The sequence below is a fragment of the Mauremys reevesii genome, linkage group 1 (assembly GCF_016161935.1).
Source record: "Mauremys reevesii isolate NIE-2019 linkage group 1, ASM1616193v1, whole genome shotgun sequence".
Lineage (NCBI taxonomy): Eukaryota > Metazoa > Chordata > Testudines > Geoemydidae > Mauremys > Mauremys reevesii.
Window position 1 is genome coordinate 228,149,792 of NC_052623.1, and position 26,103 is coordinate 228,175,894.

The following is a 26,103-nucleotide window of genomic DNA, read 5'->3' on the forward strand; positions in this document are numbered from 1 at the left end:
AAAGTCGCTGGGCAGCAGCAGCGCAGCAAAAAAAAAAAAAAAAAAAAAAAACTTGTGGTGTGCGGCAAAGCAGGGAAAAAAAAAAAAAAAACAAAAAAAAAAAAAAAACCGGCGCGGAGCAGAGCGAGCAGCGGGGGGGACCTGAGGGCAGGCCGAGGGGAGAAAGAAAAAAAAAAAAAAAAAAAAAAAAAAAAACCTGGGCATGGCCAGGCAGGCAAAGCAAAAAAAAAAAAAAAAAAAAAAAAAAAAAACCTGAATTTGTTAAAAGTAAGGAGCGCGTTATACTATGGGGGGCTTCTTATACGGAAAAATACTGTACCTGACAAAGAGAGAGCTGCTATGCCATATCTGGCCACAAGGAGGTGCTAGTGGTGAGTCAGCCCCTTCACACACACACACCTAATCCTGAGCTGAGGGTTGCAAAGGGACATGATGCAAGATGTAGTCTCTTGCTCCCAGGGTTTAGTCCCAGGGGGACATTCTGCCTCCTTTATGGCCTCTTCATGCTGCTGGAATGCAGTGAAGAGGCCACAAAAGGGGAGAGACTAGGGGCCCGTTTCCCTCACTAAATAGATTAGTTTATAATTTGGAAGAAATAAAGCAAAGGCGATTTTAAATGTGCTGTGCAATAAGCAAGGTCAGATTTCCTGGAGCTGGATGCTTGACACATCTGTCTTGCCAGGATTCCATCATCTGTGTGTTGATCCAGCATTCCTCTCTTCTCCCAATTCCCCTTCACTACCCAAAGATTGTTTCTGCTCCAGGCCTCACATTTCATTCTCTTTGCATGAAATCTTGGCAATATTTCCCTTGCTTTAAGTCTGGCCTCTGCTTTTTTCTCACGCTGCTGCTGGTTCACATGTCCCCTCCCTTTCTCTTACAAAGCCCGCATTCTTTCAGATGCAGAACTAGAGCACTATTTCTACTTCAAACCACAAATCTTCCTTCTCACCCTCCTCATCCCCCCACACCTCCTTCTCTTTTATAGTCCGTGGGCCTGAATGTCTCTTTTTTTGCAAAAAATCATGCAAGGCAAAAAAATCACCACCAAAAGTGCACATGTGGCAAGCTGCATAAGCAATATGTGATCAACACCCCAAATACCTTCTGCAGAGTTAGGAAGGAATAGAGTTCAACCAATAGTCACATAAATTCATAGCACTGATTACATCCCTGCTATAGACACCACATCAGTGCTCGTGAAATGCAGGATTTAGGCGCAGAAACAGGCTGGTTACCAGGGAGCAACTCACTGGCTGATATAGTCTAGGCAGGGCTGGTCAAGAAATATATGGTTTTGTGTTATTTTCTTTCCTCTGCCATAACTTTGGATAAAAAAAAGGTGGTTTTTTTTTGTTTTCATCCAATTTTGCAAGGGGGGGGGTTGTCAAATAACTGAAAACCAAAAAGTTTTCAGTTTGGTGGCTTTTTAAAAATGTAAATCCAACATTTTTTTTTAAGTTTCTGTTTTCCTGGACATTTCCATTTTGTCAAAAGTCGTTTTCCATCAAACTGAAGTTCTGACAGAAAAATTTCAACCTGCTCTCGTTGGTAAAAACAATCCCCCAACAGTAGGGGCACTGCCCAAGTCTCAGTGCTAACCACAGGGTATTTGCTCCACTTGTGCTGCACAGACACTGTCACAAAACTAGATGACTTCATACAGGAAACTTTTTTAATTGGCATCAAGGCCAATCAAGCTACAGGCACAGCCCTGCCCCACCACTGACGTTATTAAGACTTGTACTATAAACAACCCCCAGTATTTCACCCCACAAGCACAATCCCCTCACATGCGCACTCATGCCTGCAACCATCTTCTACACAAGTCCATTGCCTCTACCCACATCACCACACACACTTCCCCTATCCTTGTTCACACATCCCGACACATACTATGCTAATCACACATTTGTGTAGACCACTGTGGCTGCTGTAATTGATACATAGACTGAGAGGAGCAGCCCTGATGCAACTCAGTCATGTCAGAGGGGAATATGTGTCCCTGCACATGGGTTGACCATACCTTGAGCATATGATGCTAGGGATAATTTTTATTGAAATAATTTTTTTTTGTTTTGCATCTGCTCCAAGATCAACCATGGTGAACTATGCACAACTCAAGCCACTGGCTTGAGTGTGGACTCAGGATGCTATGTGCGCCACAATCTCTTTTTTGTGATGCAATGTATGGCTGTATGCCTATATAGCCTGACTTTTCCGAAGTGCTCACCCTTCAAAACTCCAATTGAATCTATTTGGAGTTGCAAGGGCTCAGCATCTCTGAAGATCAGGCTTAAAATGGGAACAAAGTGTTTTTGGAATGTCTGGATCAGCAGCTCAAGCAGTGCTGAAAGGTCTGGTGTATGGGAATGGAATGGTTGGTATCACAGGCCAATGTCCTACATTCAAACAGACTGCTACCCTTGTCCAGAAATAGTAAGTTCATCTGGGTCTTTCAGTTGAGGTCCAAGTGAGACATACAATGGAGAAGTGAGAGGTGCCCTGTCTACAGAGCATGTTCTCTCCATTGGGATTGATTCTCCTTTCATGCTGGCTAACACTGGTGTAATTCCAGATTTGTGTGAGTTAGTCCTGGTTCTCACTAGAGAAAATCATAGTAAAATCAAGTCCCATGTCTCCAGGGAAAGCAACTGCTGAAAAGGTGCAAGTGTAAGGGCCAGTGTGAACAGTAACAGACTAGGAAAGGGGAGAGGAGTTTTGGATCATTTCCAACAGCAGCCCAGCCCCCAACTGTCCCCAGCCCCACCTACTCTCAACCCCAAGTCAGGCAGGGGTAGATTTATTAGGGATTTAGCGGTGAATCGTCTTGAAAAAGGAAACCAAATAGCGATATCTTACAATGCCACATGCACAGAAAGGGTGAGAGACAAAAGGGCCAGGCTCCAAAGAGGAGGAAATGGAAGGAGACCCGTGCAGCTATAAATGCCTTTGGTGGTTGTGACCACTCTGCTGAAGCACAAGCTGGTTTGTGAAGAAAAAGGTTTGGCCAACTCTTATAAGGACTTAGAAGCAACTTGTGAGCGACCAATTCCATGCCAGCCACTTACATCTCACAAGGGGGCAATTGTCATGAAGCAGCCTGGCATAGTGGGAGTCCTCTGTGGCCTGGAAACACTGTCTGGTGAGTAAAGACTTGTCACCAGTGATGTTCCTTTCCCTTCACTGAGCGGCCGTGTGCAGATAGCTACACATGTAATGCAGCTCTACTTCCCTTATACTGTTGTCAAGCTGCACTGTCTGCCCTGCACGCTGCCCCTTATTTTGTTTCTGGCCACTAGTTACATGGGGGTGCTACGGTTAACATATGTTGGAGAAAAACTTAGTTCTTGCTTTTTGTTTGGGTGCAGCAAAATCAAATATTTTATTTTGTTTAGCTGCTACAGCAGGGAGAGAGTGCACTAGGACATAGGGTCTTCCCTTTCTAGACAGGTTTTTTAACAGGTAAACAATTACAGCAAGCATTTATATTTTTGTTATAGACAATAATAAGCAACAGCTGCATTTTGTTTATACAAGGTCATTCTGATATTTTGTTTTTTTTACTTAAGAGACTTCAGTCTACATTTTGTATTTACACAAGGTCGAAAAACAACTTTTTACACTGTTCTTTTTCACTCGCTTTACACAATTCTTGCTTCTATAAATTTTGCGTTATTAGGGTTACAGTTAGCCTAACTTTTGCTAACAGAGACTGTCATGCATTAAGATCCCCTACAAATTCCTGTCAGTTCTTTCTCTACTTCTACACATGACTTGTTCATATGGTGTACTCTGACCTCACTCTCATAGTGGTATGATATGGCCTTAGATTCATCCATACTATATTAACTCCCTTTGGTTGTGTATCCATAATCCATTGCTGCATGATGAGAGTGCTGGGGAACAGCAAGGTATTTGCATGTTTCCTGCAATCTGGCCTGCAGTTCAGTGTCTATATGTGGTAAATTTCTCCCCTGAAGCTCCCGGAATCCTATTACATCGAGTACTCCAATAATTTCTTCTGAAGCATGCCACCATTTTCTCACATTGCATTTAATTTGTGTTTCTCATCTAGGTGATACTCATGCTGTGACTGGTCCATGAGCTACATCCAGCTGTTGTCTCATGTCCATTTCAACACAGATGCCAGGGAAGAGATTACCAGAACTATGAAAGCCTCCTCTTGCAAGTGACACCATCCAGTGCTGATGGCAGAGAAGGAATCAGGTGGGACAACTTGTATTGAGATAGTTGGTAGAAACATGCCTAGGAGCTAGTATGACCTTGTCTCACCTTTATGCTCCTGCATATGGCTCTCATACTCAGAGTTCTCAGTTGGTTAATACAGTAGTGTGTCCAGTAGGTAATAATCCAAGGGTAGAATGATGAATCCACTTGGAATGATTCTTACAAAAGAAGTGCCATGTCTTCATCTGCCTTGAGGGATGCCCTACTACGGATGCTACTTCTCACACGTTGCCTTCAGGTCATGCCAGCAAAAATGTCAGGGTCAATAGCCCTGACAACGATAACCCAAATGCTGTTCCATGATAGCATTAGTGGGTGTCATTATCCATGTAGGCCGATATGGGATTTGATCTCCTTGGTAGCATTATAGAGACACAAGCTTTACAGGAGGGATCAGACCTACAACACTTGTGCTGGGTGAAGATAAGGTTTGAGGTAACATCTTTGATGGCAGGAATGGTGCTGGCACCATTGCTGATGTCTCCTTGGAATTGTACCAGACCAATGGCACATCTTGCTCCACCAAGGAGTGCAAGAGCCCTGGCAGCAACATTAGGTCTGATGATCAGGGAGAGGATGAAGTGATCTGGCTGTGATGGGGACACATGGCACCCTGCTAACAGCAGCATTGTGACTACAGAGTCTAACTTCTGGGAGAAAAACCTAAGAAATAGGGCCCTGTAAGCTGAGAGACACCACCAGGAAGGTGATCATGCTGCTGTGGGTGACTTTCATTTGTTGAATGCACATATCTTGACTGATACCTGCCAACACAAACAGTAACTGAAGGAGACCCTTACAAGTGTGCATGTCTCCTTAAGAGCTTGCCAAGAGGAGCTACTGTCAAGCCTGCTAGCATTTGAAGACCCAGAACTCAGGAAGATTAACCTTTCACAGTTCACAGGAGATGTCACTGACTCATTTTGCCATAGTGCTCTTGCACAAGCTGCACTAGTACCACTGAATGTTACTGCTGATCCATGGAGGGCATTGCCAGGCCTTCTGGCTTAGACATGGCCAAGGCAGGGACTGCTGGTCTGGAAACACTCTGTGTCTGATATAGCCACAGAACTGAGGCAGGAGATCAGGGAAAAGGGCAGGCCAGGCTCTTCTGGTGGATTTTCCAGCACTTAACAGATGAGTGGAGCTGCTATTGCTCTCCCAATGTTGTTGAACCTCCTCCTCCACCAGAGAGGTTAAGTGACTTGAATGAGCTGCATAAAAATGGTTGGGGATGAATGGTGCGGACACTTGTGCAATTCAGTTTATGACCACATGGGCATGGGACAGCAACACTGTCCTTAAAGTCATTTATGCATCATTCCCACCCTTTGAATTCTATTCTCCTGCAGCAACGTGTCTGCTGTGCAGCATGTGTAGAATTGTTCTATTTGTGTGTGTGTGTGGCCAGTGGGCTACAGCGGCACCTCTGTGTAAACAGCAGCTGAATTAACCTAATTTCCTCCGAAGTATGGTAGTGGTGTGAGTGTGCCCCTGTTTCCTTCTGCTTCAGCATGTCTGGAAACTCGGGTCCATAATCACTGATGTTCTTCGCCTGGTTTTTGCTGCTCTGTTGATGCAAAACAGCTGTAAAGCCAGGTTAAGTGGCCAGCTGAGCCAGTTTTGTGACACCAGAGTGGCACAAAGCAATTACGGCATACTTGTGAATCTGGCCCATGGTTTCATAGTCATTGGTGTCAAGAAGAAAATAAAAAAAAACTATTGCATGGTACCAACCTCCTTTTGCAATTGCTGGGTCAATTGCTCCTGTGACTGTGATTCTGTTCGGGGCATGTATCTGTCTGCCCGTGTTTGTAGGGTTCTCATGCACAAAGGTTAGCTTTGTGGTTGTGACAGCACTTGCAGAACATGACCAATGAGCTGGTTTAGCAAATGCCCCTCTCTGACACTACAGCTGGGGCTACAGAGGCACAGTGTTTGGATCTGGATTCAAATTGGGATGAGGTTTAGGGTAAAGTTCAGAGTTTGGGTTTGAGGCAGGTTTGGATTTGACAACACTGAAATCTCATGAACTGTCCTTGCAGTATTTCACCCCCAAATGGTAGAAATGTTGCAATAAAAGCTGATTTAAGACAATGGGAATTTTGCTTGTGTCAGAACTTCAGGATTAGGGTCACTATTTGCAAGCTTTTATAACCCTCTGCTGCCCCCATAAATCTTGCTGGACATTGCAAATTAAACTGATCTCATTTCATCTCCAAGTAAATCAGCCTCCACTAAACTTTGTAAACATTGCTGCATTTCTTTCAGCCTAGCCAAATAGCTTAAAAATATTCAACATTTGAATGAAATGTTCAGATTTCTATTTTAGGTATTTCTAAGGCACCAGTCGCCCTGGTCTGTGTATGCATGTAACTGTTGGTGAACTTCTTGTAATGCAGAAACCATCTAATTGTGCAGTATGTCAATGAAGTTACTATTGATTTACTCAATATTTGCATTTTTATATACTTTATATTTTTAATAACACTCTGTGACCACATGTATTAATTCATAAAGGGCACGATATAGCACCCTTATACCAAGTAATTCCATTCACCAAGAAATGTATCTGATACTGATGCTTCCTTTTATTCCTCACACATAAGTGGCTTATTTTAGATTATTTTTATTAATAAATAATAGATCATCCTTGCAATATTCTACTCATCCAGTGACCCTGGGCAAATTTTGAGGAGTGGATAAAATACTCTGGTCCAAATACACAGCTATTTATGGTACTTATATGGTCATTATTACCATAGTATCTGAGTATCTCACCATCTTTAATGCATTTACTCTCACATACCCCTTTACAGTAGAGAAGAGCTATTAGCTTCATTGTGAAGATGGAGAACTGAAGCACAGAGAGACAAAGGGACAGATTTTTTTAAAAGGTATTTAGACAAGTGAAGATGGAGATAAGTATGTAGTGGGATTTTTAAAAGCACCATAGATGCCTCACTCCCACAATAAGAATCTGTCACCTAGGTGCTTTTGAAAATCCTTCTAGGTGCCTATGTACCTCTTTAGGTGCTTAAATGCCTTTAAAAATCTGCCCCAAAGTGACTTGCCCAAGGTCACACAAGGCATCTGTGGCAGTGCAGGGAATTGGATATGGATCTCCTCGCTTTAACTCAGGACTAGCACCTTAACCATGGGGCCATCTTTCCTTCTGTCTTTGATTTCAGTGGAGCAGTTTATACCTGTTGAGGATCTATCTCTTTATATGCAAGAGACTATCACTAATGTGACATCCTCAGAACCCCTGAGGCACCAAGTGAATTTAGAAACCTAAGTTTTCACTGTAAAAGTTCTCTAGGCATCTAAGTTCCTGCCTTCGGGCAAGTGCACTGCTGCCTTACTGTAGGTGTCTGAAAGCCTGTCTCATACCTTAATTCCAGTGCAATTTACAAAGTGGAGGAAGATAGGTGTTTCTCTCGGAAAAAGACAGAAAATATCATATTTCCTCTATATAAATCCATAGTACTCCCACATCTTGAATACTGCTTGCAGATGTGGTCACCCCATCTCAAAAAAGATATATTGGAATTGGAAAAGGTTCAGAAAAGGGCTACAAAAATTATTAGAGGTTTGGAATGGATTCCATATGAGTAGACATTAATAAGACTGGGACTTTTCAGCTTGGAAAAGAGAAGGCTAAGGGGAGATATGATAGAGGTCTATAAAATCATGACTGGTGTAGAGAAAGTAAACAAGGAAGTGTTATTTACTCCTTCTCATAACACAAGAACTAGGGATCACCAAATGAAATTAATAGGCAGCAAGTTTAGAACAAATAAAAGGAAGTATTTTTTCACACAGTGCACAGCCAACCTGGGGTGGGAAGAGGTGGGGTGGGTGCGGAGCAGGGGTGGGGCTTTGGGGAAGACACAGAGCAGGGGATGGGGAGGCTTTCCTGGCCAGCTCAGCCGGCTGGGGAATCGGGCTGGCCGCTGGAGCAGCACACAGCTGTGTAGGGTACCAGGAAATTTGGGGCAATTTGGTGCCCCAAATTAACTGGTACCCTATGCAGCTGTGTAGTTGGTGTATGGGTAAGAACGACCCTGGCTATTAGCCAGGATAGGCAGGGATGGTGTCCCTAGCCTGTGTTTGCCATAAGTTGGGAATGAATGACAGGGGATGGATCACTTGATGATTACCTACATAGGCACTGACTCCATGGGTGCTCCAGGATGGGGGCTTGGAGGAAGGGGTGGAGTATGGGGTTGAGTGGGGGTTGAGCACACCTGTGGAAAGGAGGAAGCCAGCGCCTGTGATTACCTGTTCTGTTCATTCCCTCTCAAGCACCTGGCATTGCCCACTGTCAGACGACAGGATACTGGGATAAATGAACCTTTGGTCTGACCCAATGTGGCCATTCTTATGTTATGTTCTTACGTTCCTATGTTTCGCCTAATTGATCTCATAGACTTTAAGGTCAGAAGGGACCATTATGATCTTCTAGTATGACCTCCTGCACAATGCAGGCCACAGAATCTCACCCACCCACTCCTGTAACAAACCCCTGACCTATGTCTGAGCTATTCAAGTCCTCAACTTGTGGTTTAAGGATGTCAAGGTGCAGAGAATCCTCCAGCAAGTGACCCATGTCCCAGAATGCAGAGGAAGACGAAAAACCCCCAGGGCCTCTGCCAATCTACCCTGGAGGAAAATTCCTTCCTGACCCCAAATATGGTGATCAGCTAAACCCTGAGCATGTGGGCAAGACTCACCAGCCAGACACTCAGGAAAGAATTCTCTGCAGTAACTCAGATCCCACCCTATCTAGTGACCCATCACAGGCCATTGGACATATTTACCGCTAATAGTCAAAGATCAATTAATTGCCAAAATTAGGCTATCCCATAATACCATCCCTTCCATAAACTTATCAAGATTAGTTTGGAGCCAGATATGTCTTTTGCCTCCACTGCTCCCCTTGGAAGGCTATTCCATAACTTCACTCCTCTGATGGTTAGAAACCTTCATCTAATTTCAAATCTAAACTTCTTTATGGCCAGTTTATATCCGTTTGTTCTTGTGTCCACATTGGTACTCTCCCTCCCTGGTATTTATCCCTAAGATATATTTATAGAGAGCAATCATATCTCCCTTCAGCCTTCTTTTGGTTAGGCTAAACAAGCCAAGCTCTTTAGCCTGGTCTACACTAGGGGCGGGGGGAGATTGAGCTAAGTTACGCAACTTCAGCTATGTGAATAATGTAGCTGAAATCGACGTACTGAGATCGACTTACCGTGGTGTCTTTGCAGCGGTGAGTCAACTGCTGCCGCTCCCCCGTCAACTCTGCCTGCCCCTCTCATTGAGCTGGAGTACAGAAGTCAACGGGAGAGCACTCAGGGGTCGATTTATCGTGTCTACACTAGATGCGATAAATTGATTCCCGCTGGATCGATCGCTGCCCGCCGATCCGGCCAGTAGTGAAGACATACCCTTTGAGTCTCCTTTCATAAGACAGGTTTTCCATTCCTCAGATCATCCTAGTAGCCCTTCTCTGTACCTGTTCCAGTTTGAATTCATCCTTCTTAAACATGGGAGACCAGAACTGCACACAGTATTCCAGATGAGGTCTCACCAGTGCCTTGTATAACCATACTAACACCTCCTTATCTCTACTGGACATACCTCACCTGATGCATCTCAAGACCGCATTAGCTTTTTTCACGGCCATATCACATTGGCAGCTCACAATCATCCTGTGATCAACCAATACTCTGAGGTCCTTCTCCTCTTCTGTTACTTCCAACTGATGCGTCCCCAGTTTATAACAAAAATTCTTGTTATTAATCCCTAATCCCTAATAATAACCTTGCACTTTTCACTATTAAATTTCATCCTATTACTATTACTCCAGTTTACAAGGTCATCCAGATCTTCCTGTATGATATCCCGGTCCTTTTCTGTATTGGCAAATACCTCCCAGCTTTGCGTCATCCGCAAACTTTATTAGTACATTCCCACTTTTTGTGCCAAAGTCAGTAATAAAAAGATTAAATAAGATTGGTCCCAAAACTGATCCCCGAGGAACTCCACTAGTAACCTCCTTCCAGCCTGACAGTTCACCTTTCAGTATGACCCATTGTAGTCTCCCCTTTAACCAGTTCCTTATCCACCTTTCAATTTTCATATTGATCCCCATCTTTTCCAATTTAGCTATTAATTCCCCATGTGGGCCCGTATCAAATGCCTTACTGAAATCAAGGTAAATTAGATCCACTGCATTTCCTTTGTCTAAAATATCTGTTACCTTCTCAAAGAAGGAGATCAGGTTGGTTTGGCACGATCTACCTTTTGTAAAACCATGTTGTATTTTGTCCCAATTGCCATTTACCTCAATGTCCTTAACTACTGTCTCCTTCAAAAAAATTTCTAAGACCTTGCATACTACAGATGTCAAACTAACAGGCCTATAGTTACCCAGATCACTTTTTTTTCCTTTCTTAGAAATAGGAACTATGTTAGCAATTCTCCAGTCATACGGTACAACCCCTGAGTTTACAGATTCATTAAAAATTCTTGCTAATGGGCTTGCAATTTCATGTGCCAGTTCCTTTAATATTATTGGATGAAGATTATCTGGGCCCCCCGATTTAGTCCCATTAAGCTGTTCAAGTTTGGCTTCTACCTCGGATGTGGTAATATCTACCTCCATATCTTCATTCCCATTTGTCATCCTACCATTATCCCTAAGCTCCTCATTTGCCTTATTAAAGACTGAGGCAAAATATTTGTTTAGATATTGGGCCATGCCTAAATTATCCTTAACCTTCACTCCATCCTCAGTGTTTAGTGGTTCCACTTCTTCTTTCTTTGTTTTCTTCTTATTTATATGTCTATAGAACCTTTTACTATTGGTTTTAATTCCCTTTGCAAGGTCCAACTCTACATGGCTTTTGGCCTCTCACTTTATCCATACATGTTCTGACCTCCATAAGGTAGCTTTCCTTGCTGATCCCTCCCATCTTCCACTCCTTGTAGGTTTTCTGGGTTTTCTTAATCACCTCTCTGAGATGTTTGCTCATCCAGTTTGGTCTACAACTCCTGCCTATGAGTTTTTCCCCTTTCTTGGGATGCAGGCTTCTGATAGTTTCTGCAACCTTGACTTGAAGTAGATCCAGGCCTCCTCCGCCTTTAGATCCCCAAGTTCTTCAGTCCAATCCACTTCCCTAACTATTTTCCTGAATTTTTTAAAGTTAGCCCTTTTTAAATCAAAAACCTTGGTCACAGATCTATTTTTGTTTATCTTTCCATTTAGTTTGAACTGAATTAGCTCATGATCACTCAAACCAAGGTTGTCTCCTATAACCAGTTATTCTATGAGGACCTCACTACTCACCAATACCAAATCTAAAATGGCATCACCTCTTGTTGGTTCAGCAACTCTTTGGTGAATAAATCTGTCAGTTTTCACATCCAGGACTGTCTGAGCCCTATTATTACTACCAGGGGTGGCTCCAGGCCCCAGCACGCCAAGCGCGTGCTTGGGGCGGCAAGCTACTGGGGGCACTATGCCAGTTGCCATGAGGGCGGCAGGCAGGCTGCCTTTGGCGGCTTGCCTGCGGAGGGTCCGCTGGTCCTGCGACTTCGGCGGACCCTCCACAGGCAAGCCGCCAAAGGCAGCCTGCTTGCCGTGTTTGGGGTGGCAAAATGCCTAGAGCCGCCCCTGATTACTACTAGTACTTGTCCTCCAGTCTATATCTGGGAAGTTAAAGTCTCCCATGATCACACAATTCCCATTGGTATTTACTTCATTAAAAACATTAAAGAGGTCTCTATCCATATCCAAATCGGATCCAGGCGGTCAATAGCACACCTGAAGCACTATCTCAGGTGAGGCTGTAGTAGTTTTCTTCCCCAATGTGATTTTTGTCCAGAAAGACTCTGTCTTATCCATTCCATCCCTTCTTATTTCTTTATAGTCTACCTCATCATTGATATACAATGCTACTCCACCACCTTTACCTTCATCTGCAGCCTGATCCAATAAACGTGCTCTGAGCACATCTGCCAAATCAGGCCCCATTCAAAATCTGGCAGCCGGAAGAGGCTAATTAAATCATCATGGGCAAAAAAGCATGTGAGAATGGCTCTGTAGCCTGATGGTTGTGGTATGGCGGTTATGGTATCAACGTGGGAGACCCATAGTTCAGTCCCCCTACTCCATTGACTGTTACTGTAGATTGTGCTGGCTTTTTGAATTGCATTCTAAGGCACAAGGCTCTCCCCATGCATTGTATAAGGAACCTAGGTGCCTAAGTCAGGCTTTGTGGATCTCAGTGTTGTTCCTTTGACTTTCCTAGGTGCCTAAAAGTTAGGTGCTGTGACACTCAGCATCACACACCTATGTTTTTGTAGATCCATCTGGGCCTGGGTTTCCAGCCGGAGTGAAAGCCTTACTTGGGTTTTAGCCTGTAGCCTAAAAATGGGGCTTAGATGCCCAAGTACATTTGTGGATCCTGGATCCAGGCTCCACCAACTCTGCTATGAGGGCACAAGCTAAACCTTTGAAGTGCTGATAGTTCTTCACAATCCACCCCTACTCATGTGCTCAAAAGGACTAATAAATTCTCCCACAGCGCACAGGGAAAGAATCATAGCAGCTCAGATCGCTGTGGCACATAGAAACATGGGATACGACACCAGAAATCCAGGTGACTCATGCAGGGGAGTGAAGTACAAGTCAGGACCAGTAATTCAGGCAGTGCTTTGCAGTGTGGGTGGTCACGGCTAGGCTAACTGGGCTGCTGATCACCATGTTAACTCTGCAGTGAAGACATGCACTTAGTTCCTCATTTTACTCATGGTGATACTATCTCCTTATCTCAAAGAGGTTGTTGTGAGGCCATTACTATAGTCATGAGGGGCGTAGAACTTCCTTAGATAGGAATACCAGGTGCAGTGTTGAAAGAGTTTACATTTGTTTATTGTTGCAAAGAATCCTGTGGCACCTTATAGACTAACAGATGTTTTGCAGCATGAGCTTTCGTGGGTGAATACCCACTTCTTCGGATGCAAGCAGATGCTTGCATCCGAAGAAGTGGGTATTCACCCACGAAAGCTCATGCTGCAAAACATCTGTTAGTCTATAAGGTGCCACAGGATTCTTTGCTGCTTCTACAGAACCAGACTAACACGGCTACCCCTCTGATACTTGTTTATTGTTGAGTAAGTTATTTTTATTTGGACTATGATGTTGCTTATTATAATGAATTTCTCTAGCAGAAAATTACTGATCCCAGTAGGGAGTACAGTCATTAACTTGGAGAGTCATCAAATTAGAAGTGAAATCAAGGCTAGAGCATGATGTAGCCTGTTTTTTAAAAGGCTGTGCCTGACTGTGATCTCATACCAGTCTAAACCAGAAGTCCTTGGAGTAAGGTGTAAATCAGGAATAAGTCAATGGGCCAGATACTCTGCTAATGTAAAAAAGCAAAACTCCTCAAACTCAATGCACCTGCACCCTTTTACACCAGCACAGAGTTTACTCCAGGGGGGTAACAGCAGTGTAAGTAAGAACAGATTCAGACAAACAGACATGCTCAGCTGGTGTGTTTTGGTGTAACTCTTCTGAAATCAAAGGGACTACACCAATTTATATCAGCTGAGGACCTAGTCCACTCTGTGTAGCAGATATTGTGCACTACTCATTCTTCACAGGTGTCTAATGCTGGTATTTATGCTAAAGATGAGCTGAACCACAACATTCAGATCTAGCCCAGGATCAAGCATGTTTGAATCTGAGTTCTTGGGTTTTAGCCTTTTATAGAGATCTAACTCTGAACTTCTCCGGTGTTCAGGTGTGTTTGAACATGGGCCTAAAACAAAAACCTAGATCTAATCTTCAGATTCAAGGTAATCACTAGCAATGAAATAACCACTCTTATAAAATTACTTGAATGGACCCAATGTCCTGTGTTGGCCTGAATTTTGTCTATTAGTGCAAGGGGGAGAGGGTTAGGATATACTCTCAAGTGAAGGGAGGAAAGCTATTTATAATTGTATTAGTGACTGCGCCAAAGCCATGTCCATTAATGCTCAAATCCAAACAATTTAATTGAAATTATAGCTTTTGGAGGCACCAGGAGATTAGTGGAGTCTTGTGGCAGCATTTGCTCATTCCTTTAAAAGCACACAAGTTGCATGCTCTCAGCCAGAACAGGATGAACCAGCTCTGCTGGAGTGATTGCCTCTGAATGAAACAGGCAAACTTCCAGATATCAGTTTTCCTCACATTAATAGACAATAATAACCCAGGCTCGCTCCTGTCTATAGACTTGTGTGCTCATAGGCAAATTATTTCTGTTTATAAAAAATGCACCCATCGCAATCGGAATATCACCTTTTAAAATCATTTGGCAAAAAGTCACCAATGTAATGACTTTCACTCAACCCACATTCACCTTTCAAAAGCTCCAGAGGTTACAGATGACCCTGGGAGCATGTCCCAAAAGTCAGCAGACTCAGATTCCATCAGCCCAACAGGGGATGCAAACTCTGGAGTCCAGGGCTCTCCACTGATAATACCCAGTGCCTACAGTTCAATTGAAAATGTTGGCAACAGAAGGGCCCCTACTAATCTCGGTTGTTGAGACGATGTGTAGAGAGTGACTTTGTGACAGGCAGGACCTACATCATGAAGGACTTTATCAATCAAAATGAGTGCTTTGATTTGCACCTGAAAATGAACTAGGAGCCAGTGACATCTATGGAGAGTAGGTCTATGCTTTCCACATACCAAGGAAGGGTTATATTGTGGCACATAGCCACAGCACTGAGCTTGGGGAGATGCAGACACACCTCACCCTAGGGGACAAATGAGGAGAGACTGTCTTCAAAGGCACAGTCCCTTCTCAAATTTCTTTATGCAGCATGCTCTGCTGCCTGCAGTCAGCTACATCTTGGCCACCTCCTGCAACTGCTTCTTCCCTATCTCCTGATGGGCAATTTGTACTCCTAAAGGTGAGCATTGCGAAACTTTCTGTGCTTCTCTATATGCCAGTACTGCAACTGAACCTGGCCATCGCATGAGGCATGCAAGATGGGGATGAAGACTTCTTGCACCATCCTTCTATTGCACACTGTGATACAGCATGGCCAGAGGGCGGCAGGAGAGTGTTAGCAGGGAGCCTTATTCCCTGCAAGGGGAGGAAGGTTTGCTTTAGATTAACTAGAGCTTTTTTTCCTCCTGCTAACAATAGCTCATCTCAATTGATTAGACTCTGCCTGTTGGTATGCATACTTCCACCTTTTCATGTTCTCTGTATGTATAAATATCCCCTGTCTGTGTGTTCCATTCTATGCATCCGAAGAAGTGAGCTGCAGCTCACGAAAGCTCATGCTAAAATAAATTTGTTAGTCTTTAAGGTGCCACAAGTACTCCTGTTTTTTTTTTTAAGCCAATTAGAGCACCTGAAGCCAATTAGAGCATGAGCAGTCAGTCACATGATATAAACCCCCTGCTTCAGTCAGACAGTGTGGGGGTTGAAGCAGGAAGGTTTGGTTGGAGCAGAGAGCGGTTTGAAGGAGTTGAAGCAGAGAACAGTTTTGAAGAGAGACAAAAGGAAAGTTTGGAAGAGTGCTGCGGTGGGCTGAGACGTCCAAAAACCCTAGGTAAGGGGCACCTGGCTTGTGTACAAGGAAGGTAAGAAGCCCCTCCACAAGCTGAAGGGCAGGAGAGGGAAGTAGCCCAGGGGAAGGAACCACCAGTTCAAGTGGTTCACCACTAACCTCAGGGCCCCTGGGTTGGAACCTGGAGAAGAGGGCAGGCCCAGGTCTCTCCCTCTCCACTCCACTCCTCAAGGACACTAGTGGGGTAATTAAAAATACGGGTTCAGAGGCAAGCAATGGTGCCCTGAACCTTCCCCAAAGAAGAGAAAGCGCGAGACCCAGCATAACAGTACCGGCAATTTGCCACACGTGGTGTCAGGAGTGGGATATGCGCGCTGGGGACATAGACCAGAGTTAGGCAAAACCCTCCCATCCTTAAGATGGATGACGTGGTCAAGGCCCTTATACAAGCCACCGTGCCCCAGCAGGAGGCTACCCGGGTCCAAGCAACTGCCCAACAGGAGGCGACTAGAATGCAGCAGGAGACTAATCATTTGTTGATGAGTCAGGCTGCTCAGGACCGAGCCCTGCTGTAAGACCTGGTGAACCAGATGAAGGCCCTTATGGAGCAGAATCGCAACTGTGAAGGGACCCGGACCATACAGGCTAGCCATTGCCTACAGAAAATGACACGGGAGGATGATGTGGAGGCATACCTCCTGGCTTTTGAAAGAGCAGCCTTGCGGGAGGCCTGGCCCCAACATCAGTGGTCTGGTATCCTTGCCCCATTCCTGTGTGGGGAAGCCCAGAAGGTCTACTACGATATGGATGCAGAGGCTGCAGCAGATTATTTCCAGCTGAAGGCAGAGATCCTGGCCAGGTTCGGAGTAACGACGGCATTGCGAGCCCAGAGGTTCCATGAGTGGCGGTTTACGGAGGACAAGACACCCCGATCACAATTGTTTGACCTGATCCACCTGACCCAGAAATGGCTGCGCCCTGAGGCCCTTAGCTCTGAGAAGATGATGGAGGTACTGGTATTGGACCGATATATGAGGGGGCTACCACCAGGTCTCAGGTCTTGGGTTGGCCAGAATGATCCCTCTACCTAGGATGAGTTGGTCTCCCTCGTGGAAAGACAGCTGGCAGCCTGCGAACTGTTCCAGACCCCAGGCAGGGAGACACGGCAATCCAGGAAGCCAACCCCAAACCCAAGGCCCCGGACTGTCGAGAACTATAGGAGAACTGTAACAGGGAGGAAAGACACCGAGGAATGGCTCGAGGCCAGGAAGGGACCTGGGGGTTTGGGAAAAGAGGTGGGGCGCTAGCCAAATAGCCCCAGGCAGAGGGTGACAACTGGAATAAGGAGTGTGGGGAATTGGGGCATATAGCAGCCCAATGCCCCAACAAGGAAGAACCTATGCAGTGTAATCTGGGGGATTACGGGGAGCAATGTGGCCTAATCGGCCTGGTAGGGGTCACAATGACCTCACATGGATATACCAGACCAGTAAAATGAATGGTATAAAGACCATAGCATTAATAGATTCCGGGAGTGCTGTCATGCTGGTCTTGGGGAAGTTGGTGGGAACAGACCAACTAACGCGGGCCAAAAACACAGGGGTAACGTGCGTACATGGCACCGTGAATTTTTACCCTACAATTCCGGTACAATTCCGTACAATTCCGGTATGGATTGAGATCCAGGGGAATACTACCAGGGTTTCTGCAGGGGTGGTCCCCAAGCTCTCCTACCCTGTTTTAATTGGTAGAGACTTCCCCAGGTTTGAGGCTTACTTACCCCAATAGAGCTAGGGGAGGGTAGCAACCTCCAGGCTGAGACGGAGGCAACTATAGATAGCCTCACCCCAATGTTTGCCGAATTTGCTCCAGAATTATTCTCATCCCCTGGGAAACCCCAAAAGTCTAGGCGAGAACGAAGGGCAGATAAAAGATTAGGGACCCGGATTCTAGCAGAGAATCAAAAAACTTCCCTTGTGGGTAAGCGAACCCGCTCAGGAGACCAGGAGATAATTCAGGCCAAGGAAGACTCGGAGGCGGTTCCTAGCCCAAGTGGGAGCACCCCACGGGGAAGAGTAGAAATAGGCCCCCTAGAATTAGGTCAGTTCGGTACTGCACGTGAGACTTTTGAGCAGGACCAGGCCGATGATCACGTTATATGCAAACGTGAGGGAGGAGGTAGTGGAAGTAAATGGTATGCCTGTGGAAGGAAAGATCAAAGGCCCAAGGCCATATTATGTGCTCAAACGCGATCTCTTGTACAGAATAGAGCAAATACGAGGGGAAAAAATAGAGCAACTCTTAGTCCCACGGAAACACATAAGGGCAGTACTAGAGTTAACTCACAGCCATCTATTTGGGGGACATCTAGGGGTAGACAAGACACTGGATAGAATCCTAAGGAGGTTTTATTGGCCAGGGATACGAGCAGAAGTCCAGCGTTATTGTGCCTCCTGCCCTGAATGCCAGTTGCATAGCCCCCGACCTCACTTGCGGGCCCCATTAGTACCTTTGCCTATTATTGACATCCCTTTCAAGAGGATAGCCATGGACATAGTGGGCCCATTAGAAAAATCGACATGGGGCCACCGAAACGTACTAGTCATCCTTGACTACGCCATGCGGTATCCAGAGGCCATTCCTTTAAGAAACCCCACATCCAAGGCAATAGCAAAGGAACTATTACAGGTATTCGCCAGAGTGGGCATCCCTAAGGAGATCCTGACAGACCAAGGAACCCCGTTCATGTCAAAACTAATGAAGGACTTATGTGCCCTGCTCCGCATCCAGGCCATACGGACCTCAGTCTACCATCCACAAACAGATGGATTGGTCGAGCGATTTAATCGTACCCTTAAAAGTATGATCCGGAAGGTGGTAGCACAGGATGGAAAAGACTGGGAAACCCTTCTAATGTTCGCTATACGGGAAGTCCTCCAGGCATCCACGGGTTTTTCTCCCTTTGAACTACTATATGGAAGTCACCCACGCGGGATATTAGATATCACCAAGGAAGATTGGGAGGAACAACCCAACCCAGGAAAGAATGTCATTGAGCACGTGACACAGATGAGAAAGCGAATAACTCGAGTAACCCCTATAGTATGAGAACATTTAGAAAAAGCACAAGAGTCCCAGCAGATGTATTACAACCGTCGGGCAAAAGTATGGAGATTTCAGCCGGGGGAACGGGTGATGGTATTAGTGCCAACAGCAGAAAGCAAACTTCTAGCCAGCTGGCATGGACCATATGAGATAGTGGAAGCCATTGGGGAGGTGAACTATAAGGTTAGACAACCAGACTGCCGAAAGCCAGAGCAAATCTACCACGTCAACTTACTGAAGCCCTGGCATGATCGAGAGATGTGTCTAGTCATTTGAGGAGCTCCATCTCAGACAGACGACCCACAGGGATAGGTAAAGATATCTCCTGAATTAACCCCAGAACAACGAACAGAGGTCATTGAGATGATCCACTGGAACCAGGACGTGTTCTGTACACAACCGGGCCGAACGACACTAATCCAACATCATATTGTCACCAGCCCCGGAGTAAGGGTGACGATAAGACCATATCGAATACTGGAAGCTAAAAGGGAAGAAATTAGGATGGAAGTGAAGAAGATGCTGGAACTCGGGGTCATTGAAGAATCCCACAGTCAGTGGTCCAGCCCGATCGTCCTAGTCCCCAAGCCTGATGGCACCCTGAGGTTTTGTAACGACTTCCGGAAATTGAATGAAGTATCCCACTTCGATGCCTACCCGATACCACACATTGACAAGCTGGTTGATCAGTTAGGCAAGGCCCGATACCTAACCACTCTGGATCTGACCAAAGGATATTGACAAATTCCCCTGGCCAAGGATGCCAAGGAAAAGACTGCCTTCTCTAAACCCGATGGCCTTTTCCAATACACTGTCCTCCCTTTCGGACTCCATGGGGCCCCTGCAACATTCCAACGATGTATGGATAAGTTACTATGACCCCATGCCAAGTATGCCGCTGCCTATCTAGACGACATAGTCATCCATAGCCCTGACTGGGAAACACACCTAGGAAAAGTGGAAGCAGTCCTGGATGCCCTGCGAAAGGCCGGTCTCACTGCTAACCCTCTCAAGTGCGTGATAGGACTAGCTGAGGCCAGATACCTCGGGCATGTAGTAGGGAGAGGTTTGGTAAAATCCCAATGGAACAAAGTGGAGGCAATACAAGGTTGGCCTCGACCTATCCGCAAAAAGCAGGTCAGAGCATTTTTAGGGATAGTAGGGTACTACAGGAGATTAATCCTTCATTTCGCCACAAGAGCAGGGCCATTGACGGATCTGATAAAAGCTCAGGCCCCGAGATAGTTAAGTGGACTGATGCGACAGAAGAAGCATTTGCAGATTTACGGACAGCCCTGTGCTGCCATCCAGTACTCATAGCCCCAGACTTCGAGAAGGAATTCATCCTACAAACAGATGCCTCAGAGGTGGGGCTCGGTGCCGTCCTTTCCCAGATGGTAGGGGAGGAGGAGCACCCCATCTTGTACCTCAGCCGGAAGCTCCTCCCCAGGGAACAAAAGTACGCTGTTGTTGAAAAGGAATGTCTGGTGATAAAATGGGCTATGGAGACTCTCCGCTACTATCCCCTGGGGCGGCGATTTACCCTCATGACAGACCACGCCCCGCTCCAGTGGATGCACAGGAACAAGGAGAAGAATGCCAGAGTGACGAGTTGGCTCCTTTCTCTGCAGCCTTTCCATTTCCGGGTCCAGCATAGGGCTGGAAGCTAACATGGCAACGCTGATGGCCTATCGCGACGACACTGCCTCTCGTCCCAAGTAGCCCAACCCCTTGGTGTTGAGCGGGGGCGGGGATATGTGATACAGCATTGCCAGAGGGCAGCAGGAGAGTGTTAGCAGGGAGCCTTATTCCCTGCAAGGGGAGGAAGGTTTGCTATAAATTAACTAGAGCACCTGAAGCCAATTAAAGCACCTGAAGCCAATTAGAGCACCAGCAGTCAGTCACATGATATAAACCCCTGCTTCAGTCAGACAGTGTGGGTGTTGGAGCAGGAAGGTTTGGTTGGAGCAGAGAGCGGTTTGAAGGAGTTGAAGCAGAGAACAGTTTTGAAGAGAGACAAAAGGAAAGTTTGGAAGAGTGCTGCGGTGGGCTGAGACATCCAAAAACCCTAGGTAAGGGGCATCTGGCTTGTGTAGAAGGAAGGCAAGAAGCCCCTCCACAAGCTGAAGGGCAGGAGAGGGAAGTAGCCCAGGGGAAGGAACCACCAGTTCAAGTGGTTCACCACTAACCTCAGGGCCCCTGGGTTGGAACCTGGAGAAGAGGGCAGGCCCAGGTCCCTCCCTCTCCACTCCACTCCTCAAGGACACTAGTGGGGTAATTAAAAATACGGGTTCAGAGGCAAGCAATGGCGCCCTGAACCTTCCCCAAAGAAGAGAAAGCGCGAGACCCAGCATAACAGTACCGGCAATTTGCCACCACACACAAAATACAGCCAATGAATAATCATTTGTTGTGCTAGCTAATATTGTCAAGGGTATCTCCTTGGTAAGAAAGTGAGAGTGTAAGCTGGGGTAATTTACAGACCGAGCGCTTGATTCTCCACTTTCTTGCAGTCTTGTGCAAAAGAGATGGAAGATCTGATCTGATATCATTTTACACCCACTTCTTACAGGTTTAAGGGACTCCACAAGATCCAAGGAGGTGAAGAATTAATACTAGAAGGGGCAAGGCTGTTGCAGTCAACAATAGGATGTAGGAAGGTGTCAGATAAAACAGCCTGCCCTCCACCCGATACACATAGTCAAATTCTGCTCTCAGCTAAATGTGGAATCCCTGACATCAACTGAATTACTCCAGATTTATACCACTATAACTGTCAGCATACTTTAGCCCCCACACTTTATCTTCTCCCTTCTTACCTTTGTAGTTTTGCCAGCTAAAGATCCACCTTTCCATCCCCTTGATGTGTAAAGTACAATCAAGTGCAACAGTTTGTACTCACTCTAATCTATACGTAACTTACATCTTCTACATCCCCCCCTGCATTTGACCCTCTGACTCACTCTCTCATCCCAGCTATCATACAAAGCCATCTCACTAGAGATGGAGGCTTGGTCAGTATTTGTTGATGATACTTACTGAGTGTTTCTCTCATTGTGTATGACACAACGTTTCTTGGAAGCCCAAGTGCTTTCATAAGCTTCCTTCCCCCTCCATGGTCACAGCCTAGTGCATTCTGCTGTGGGAACATCACCCCTAGCTGGCTGGAGATAATGCATTTTAATATTCTGATGAGATTACCCATGGTTCTAATGCAGCTGAGATCAATATAAGCCTCATTGTAGCTTCTAAGATAAGTGAGTCCTGAAATAGCTGATAGCAGATCCAGACTGGTTCTCTAAATTCATTACAATAGCACTTCTTGGGCCAGATCCTCAGCTGATGTAAGTCAATGTAGCGCCATTGATGCCAGAGAAACTACATCAATTTATGCCATCTGAGGATCTGACTCTTCATATTCACAAGGCTATTGCTAGAGTGACTGCCTCAGACCCATCTAAAGTATTCAGATTTTGAGCAGACTTGAGCACAGAGGTATCCCATGCAGGAAAGGCCTGTGGAGTTTAGTTGAGAATACACAGTCTAAAGAAAAGTGATCAAACCAAGCCACAGAATTGTACAGCAGGGATATGTGCTCCGTGTGCTGGCCCTGTCTGCAGGCTCCATCCCCACAGCTCCCCCATTGGCCGCAGTTCCAAGTTCCCAGACAATGGGAGCTGCAGGGCCGGTGCTTGCAGGCAGGAGCAGCGCACAGAGACCCCTGCCTTTTCCCTCTCCCCAAGGGGCCGCAGGGACATGCTGGCCCCTTCCAGGAGCAGCGTGGGGCAGGCAGAGAGTCTGCCTTAGCCGTGCTGCACCGCCAGACTGTTAGCAGCCAGAGATCGCGATCGACTGACAGAGACTCCACGATCGACCAGTCAATCGCGATCAACGGGTTGTGACTTCTGCTTTAAAGGCTCATCTTAGAAGGGGTAGGCTGTTAGGTTCACATCCTCAAAGGCATATATCCTCCTAACTTCCACTGATTTCAATCCCTTTGTGGAGCTGGGCCTTACTGACCATTATACCTCAGCAGCAGGGGAGTATGTGTGTCACCCACTGGAGATTAAATTTAGCAGCTCAGAGGTAAAATCTTGAGTGCCTTGAAATCAATGCAATCTTTTCCAGCTACTTCAGTGGGACCCCAGATCCTGACATATGGTACATTCCTATCCTTGTCATGCTCCTGGACATAGGTGCTGGAACTAGGGGTGCTGGGGATGCTGCTGTACCCCCTACCTTGACATGTTTTCCATTATATAGTGGGTTTACAATTTGGTTCAATGGCTATCAGCACTCCTACTATAAAAACTGTTCCAGCACCCCTACCCCTGGATTTAGTTTAGTTTTGGAGAAACAGGATTGTCAATGGGGAGCAAGCTCTTCCTACCCTGTGGAATATAGACAGAAGAGCTAATCAGGCAGGACTAGGTCAAAGGAAGAATTCTTCTGTTGACCTAGCTACCTCCTCTCGGCTGTAATATGTTTCTACACTGAAGTGGAGGTATGCTGCTATAGTGTTTCTAGTGTAGCTATACCGAGAGAGTGATTAGCTTGGCTAATCTCTGCTGCATCTTACTGCAGAGGAGATCCCAAGACATGTGTGCCTGATCTTCAGCTGGTGTAAATTAGTGAAGCTTCATTGAAGTTTATGGAGCTTAGCTGATTTATACCACCTGAGGATCTGTCCCAGAACTTTGGGGGCTGGTTGTTACCTAGGCCTGGTCTACACTACGCGTTTAAACCGGTTTAAGGAGCGTAAAACCGATTTAACGCCACACCCGTCCACACTAAGAGGCCCTTTATATCGATATAAAAGGCTCTTTAAACCGGTTTCTGAACTCCTCCCTAACGAGAGGAGTAGCGCTAGTATCGGAATTACCATATCGGATTAGGGTTAGTGTGGCCGCAGATCGATGGTATTGGCCTCCGGGTGGTATCCCACAGTGCACCACTGACTGCTCTGGACAGCAATCTGAACTCGGATGCAGTGGCCAGGTAGACAGGAAAAGCCCTGCGAACTTTTGAATATTTCCTGTTTGCCCAGTGTGGCACTCCGATCAGCACGGGTGGTGATGCAGTCTGAAATCAAAATAAAAAAAAGAGCTCCAGCATGGACCATGCGGATGTGATCGCAGTAAGGGCAGGCAAATCTGTTCTATCAGCGCTCCGTTACAGAAGACGAAATTCAAAATCATTTTTAAAAAATCTCCACACAGACGCCATAGCAGGGACTCAGCGCACTGCTGCGTGACAAGCGTAACGGAAAGCCAAAGAATCAAATGGACGCTCATGGAGGGGGGACTGGAGCGGGGACTGGAGGACTCAAGCAATCCCACAGTGCCTGCAGTCTCCGAAAAGCATTTGCATTCTTGGCTGAGCTCCAAATGCTTCTAGGGTCAAACACAGTGTCCGTGGTGGTTCAGGGCATAGCTCGGCAATTTACACACACACCCCCCACCCACCCCCAGAAGTGAAAGGGAAAACAATCCTCTCTTGACTCTTTTACATATCACCCTGTCTTTACTGAATGCTGCAGATAGATGCGATGCTGCAGCAGTCAACACCAACATCCTCACTCCCCCCCACCCCGCCATGGGTGGCTGATGGTACAATATGGCTGATATCCATCGTCATCATCAGCCTATTGGCACATGGGGCAGTGCAAAAGGACTGGTAACCATGCCAACTAGCATTCAGTGAGGTCAATCATGGGCGCCTGTATAAAAAGCTCCTGATTTTTCCTGGTAGATGGTGCAGTATGGCTGGAAACTGTCTTCATCATCGCAACAGGGGGCTAGGCTCCATCAGCCCCCACCCTTCATGTGTAAAGAAAAGATTCAATTGTCCCTGGACTAGCAGAGGGATGCTGGGCTCCTCTCCTCCACACTCCTTAATGTCCTGTCTGGACTATCATAGCAGCTGGAGGCTGCCTTCCACTCATATCTCACTAACAAGTCACTGTGTCTATTCCTGCATTCTTTATTACTTCATCACACAAGAGGGGGGACAATACTATGGTAGCCCAGGAAGGCTGGGGGAAGAACGGAATCAACAGCTGGGGTTGTTGCAGGAGCACCCCATGTGAATAGCATACAGCTCATAATTTCTGCTGGATCTGACACAGAGCAGCTGTGGTCTCTGGTTCTATGATACAGTGGTTCTCTAGTACACTTGCCCATATTCTAGGCAGGACTGATTCTATTTTTAGATACCAAAAAGGAGGGATTGACTCAGGGAGTCATTCCCAATTTTAGCTTTTGCGCCCTTGGCTGATCTCAGCCAGGGGCACTTATGACAGCAGCAAATGGTGCAGTGCAAAAGGACTGGTAACCATGATCATCTTATTACCAAGTTATGGTATGGTAGATGGTACAGTATGGCTGGTAACCATCTCTGCTGTCATGCAAAAGCAAAAGCATGCTGCTGTGTAGCGCTGCTGGACCGCCTCTGTCAGTGGCATCTAGTACACATACGGTGACAGTCACAAAAGGCAAAACAGGCTCCATGATTGCCATGCTATGACATCTGCCAGGGCAATCCAGGGAAAAAAGGCGCGAAATGCTTGGCTGCCGTTGCTTTCCCAGAGGAAGGAGTGACTGACGACATTTACCCAGAACCACCCGCGACAATGATTTTTGCCCCATCAGGCATTGGGATCTCAACCCGGAAATTCCAAGGGGCGGGGGAGGCTGCGGGAACTATGGGATAGCTACGGAATAGCTACCCACAGTGCAACGCTCCAGAAGTCGACGCTAGCCTCGGACCGTGGATGCACACCACCAATTTAATGTGTTTAGTGTGGCCGCATGCACTTGATTTTATACAATCTGTTTTGCTAAACCAGTTTATGTAAAATCGGAATAATCCCGTAGTGTAGACGTACCCCTAGAGTCATGCAAGCCTACTGTGAATTCCTGCTTCCCTTTGAGCTGTGAATAAATTAACATGACTGCCACTAAGGGAAGGAGAAAAAATGTTTCCTTCCCTATTAGGTATCTCATGTCCTTCAGGGAAGAGTGGCAGTCTGGTGTTATGGCAAGCAGCATGTATCCATGGGGCAATAAAGCTGGAGACTTCAGCAAACATGGCAAGTGTTCCCTTGGTGTCCTTGCCCACGAGGTGAGCAGAGTTGCCTGTATACACTGGGATTCAGGG

General features: G+C 46.1%; 1 protein-coding gene across 1 annotated transcript in view; it reads left to right on the forward strand.

Moving 5' to 3' along the window:
• The window catches only part of GALNT8 (polypeptide N-acetylgalactosaminyltransferase 8), a 355,437-nt gene that overhangs the window by 273,111 nt on the left and 56,223 nt on the right, over positions 1-26,103 (forward strand). The window contains exon 16 of the mRNA XM_039539226.1: positions 4,079-4,230. The gene's annotated coding sequence lies outside the window, so the exon portion shown is untranslated. The remainder of the gene's footprint in view (positions 1-4,078; positions 4,231-26,103) is intronic.